This window comes from Coregonus clupeaformis, chromosome 16, assembly GCF_020615455.1.
Source record: "Coregonus clupeaformis isolate EN_2021a chromosome 16, ASM2061545v1, whole genome shotgun sequence".
Taxonomy (NCBI): domain Eukaryota; kingdom Metazoa; phylum Chordata; class Actinopteri; order Salmoniformes; family Salmonidae; genus Coregonus; species Coregonus clupeaformis.
The window spans coordinates 47,296,310-47,300,095 of NC_059207.1; the positions used below are offsets into that span (position 1 = coordinate 47,296,310).

General features: G+C 38.6%; 1 protein-coding gene across 1 annotated transcript in view; it reads left to right on the top strand.

Annotated features, from left to right (window-relative positions):
- The window catches only part of LOC121585017 (semaphorin-4C-like), a 47,329-nt gene extending 45,639 nt beyond the window's left edge, over positions 1–1,690 (top strand). The window contains exon 16 of the mRNA XM_041901330.1: positions 302–1,690. The gene's annotated coding sequence lies outside the window, so the exon portion shown is untranslated. The remainder of the gene's footprint in view (positions 1–301) is intronic.
- Positions 1,691–3,786: the final 2,096 nt, after the last annotated feature.

The window sequence follows — 3,786 nt, forward strand, 5'->3', positions numbered from 1 at the left end:
TAAAAGCCTACAGACACACAAAGATTCTAGCCAGGCCCAAGATCTGTTTGTGCTGTCATGCCAACTCCTAGGTAATTGTTATGGCTTGGCGTGAACAAATCTGGAACTGGCCTAAGAGACACCCAAAGACCTAGCCAGAAAAATAACAGTCACAATCAAGAGTTTTACAGCTTTTGAGATTAAACATAGTAATTGTATTATGCTGCATCATCCTGACTCTCATGGAAGTGGCCTTGCATATACAACTTCGTGTGCCCACTCTAACATGTTCGTTTTTCCCTTCCTGTGCTTTGTCTTCCAGGGGTGGCTTTGTGACACATCTGCAGGGACCAGAGAACAACACAATACAAAGAAAGGAACAAGAGGATGACAACGTTTCTTTCTTTCTCTCCACAATGTAGACTAGAGACAGCTGAAGGGGATGTAGAATATTGCAATGATCCCTGGGTTGAAGAGGTACTTACTTACTTGGCCATCAGTGGTTAGTTCATCCTAGTGTTGCATGACCTTCTCTGCAAATGTACTGTACACATCTCCGATAACATGATCATAATTGTAAAAGAAGTGTATCATGTTTCAAACTTTTGCCGACCCTAATGTTCTCTAGAAGAAAAAAAATATATGGTTAGAGTTGTTAAGGACTTCTTCATGAATACATCTTCTTAACATGTTTTATTTAGCCATGCCTTTTCACCTTCGGATAAGCCAAAGTAGACTGCAGTTGCTTTTTTAAAAACATTATTATTTAATATTATTTTATTATTCCACTTTGATATTTAAGTTTCAACAGTCCGTCCAACTTACTTCAAATAACTCTCATGTCTGGAACTTTCCTGCATATTTAATTTAGAGCTTAATTTTTTTCAGAAGGCAAAATGTTTGTGGCTGGTCAACATCCTGTTTACATGTCAGTAGTAATCTACTGAAGCTTATCCCTGATTCCCTAGCACATGAAAAGGTAAACAAATCACCAAAACTTTGAACGTCATAGAACCAACCAAGCACAGCAACCTCCTTAAAACCAAATGATAACTCATGATTTCATGATCTAAGGTTTGATACTAAATCTTAAATATTTATACATGCCTTTAATTTGAAGATATGTAAGATTTAAAATGTTACCAAGCACTGGTTCAGACACTTAACCATCTATTACGGATTAACAGCTACAGGAGCTGTTAAGATTGGTATAGATATTTATCTGATTTGTCTTACAATAATTTATTTCATTTCTTCCTTGGACATTATGTCTGATAAATCATAAAACTGTCTTAGAATAAGGTTATCCATCAAACTCACAAAAGGGATGTTAGGCTAAAGCTACGAAAATAAATGTTTGCATGTGTGACCTGTGTGTAACAATTCTGGATCTACATAGGCTAGTTATTACACTATGCCTGTCAAAAACAATGCCTTCCACAGTCTTCTCAAGGATTTTGATTCTTCTGTTATTCAATATTATTATTATTATTATATTACCATTATTATTCATTTCTTCCTTTTTGGCTTTAAGTTGCAACGGTTCCTCTGCATGTTTGTTCACAATCTTTTGTTTGTTTTTTAAAGGATGTTAAGTAACTTATTTCGGTTGTACAAACATGTCGATATTTATTATCATTGTACATATGTCCTTATTTTTTATATGTGTATATATATACATGAATAAAAGTAGAGATCTACTCAAATTGTGTATGTGTGTGCTGGTGGTTCATGCAAATGAATATCATCAAACCAAGAGTATGGGTATAAGCATAAACATCTCTGTTATACAACATTCAAGGGTACAACATTATACAAATTAAAATCTGAGTGTGCTTCAACTCATTAGTGAGATATCAGCCTGAGCATTCAGTGCATTAGAGGCAGAATCTGCAAAGGATGTAGTCGTATACTCTCACTAATTGAAACAAGTAGCTATGGGAAGTGCTTTACCAGCGGTAAAATATAATTAACAGGAAACAAACATCACACACATATTATGTAAGAACTCAAGTACGATACCTCATTAAAGATTCGTCTTTATCGCACAGGGGAATTATAATGATGATATAAGGGCTTCATAAAGAAGCAGAGACTATTTGTAACATCTCAAAGGAGGCCGACTGGCCCTGTCCTTTTGGAGTCCTTTTTGAACATTTTATTCTATTAGGCCTGATATTAGACCCAAGCCTATTATTATAATATTGTATTTAGCCTCTGTCACAGACTTGAACCTCACCTTGAGCAAAGGCAATATTATATTAGGCCTGATTCTATTTTATTAGGCCTAATATAAGGCCTATTCATCTATTGTATTAGGCCTATTCTTTCTCCAGTTTCAAGGCCTGCATTACCATGTCTAGCGTTAATCCGGTCTCCTCTTCCCTGTTCACGTTGTGCCTGCTGCTTGCCTGTACACCTGGTGCTAGCAAGGCCACATGCTCTCAGTGTGCCAGACAGATAGACCCAGCTGTGGGGAGGGGTGGGAGTGTGATGTCACGGTGTACACAGCTGGGCCACAGAGAACTGCTTTAATCTCCTCTTTATAGGTCACCAACCATGGCTATGTCATCTCATCACACTCACAGGCAACAGAGAGAGAGAGAAGGAGGAACAGGAAGGAGGTAGACCGTGGGTGTACTGTATATGGAGCGTCAGAGGGACATTTACATTTTAGTCATTTAGCAGATGCTCTTATCCAGAGCGACTTACAGTTAGTGAGTGCATACATACTGGTCCCCTGTGGGAATCGAACCCACAACCCTGGTGTTGCAAGCGCCATGCTCTACCAACTGAGCTACAGCAGGATAGTAGAGAGGAAGGACATAGTAGGCCTGCATCGTTTTTTCTGAAGAGATTTTCTTCAACCCTGGATCAACGTCCTTGGTCTTGGATTCAGACAAATACTACAGAGCTACACTCTTAGAAAAAAGGTTCTCCAAAAGGGTTATTCGGCTGTCCCCATAGGAAGAACCCTTTTTGGTTCCATGGAGAATCCTTTTTGGTTCCACGTAGAACCCTCTTGGGTTCCATGTAGAACTCTCTGTGGAAAGGATCCTAAATGGAACCTAAAAAAGGGTTCTACCTGGAACCAAAAATGTTTCTTCAAAGGGTTCTCCTATGGGGATAGCCGAAGAACAATTTTAAGTTCTAGATTGCACCTTTTTTTCTAAGAGTTTAGGCACACAAACTCTCCCCTCCCTGTTTGGCGGTAAATAAAGATGCTTGTGAGGAGACTGCAACCTGTCTGGCTGACAGATTGGATGTTGGAGGCAATTATCAGGTCAATTGTCAACGAGGGGGAAAAACTGTGTTTGTATGAGTAGCAGCAGCAGACGAGTCCGAGTAGGGGCCTACCAACCAGAGTAGCCCAAAGGCCGTCTGACGGACTTTGGGCTACTACCAGAGGGTTCAATTAATCTAACCAATCCAGCTGTTTTTATCACAATTTCTTTAAATGTTAAAGTTATTTTTTAAAGTTATTTTAAGGCTATGTGAGACTAAGTTTTAATACAAAGAAGAGCTTTGATTTGTTTTTGGGAAGAAGTTGGGAAACTTGGGAATGGATGAGCTGTTCCTACTTCCTACATCAGTCCGTAAGGATAAATATTATCGACAAAGACAATTTAGATAGAAAACTACGTTATATTCGCCTCTTCCTCTTTGCTAGTATAGGAACACATTTTGGAGCACTAAAACAGATGTGATTCATTGGATATTCTAGAGACACGTGACATTTGCTTTCACATTCATTGGCCAGTTCGTATGAAATTAGATGATTTTGTAGACATACGAAATAGTCCCCAA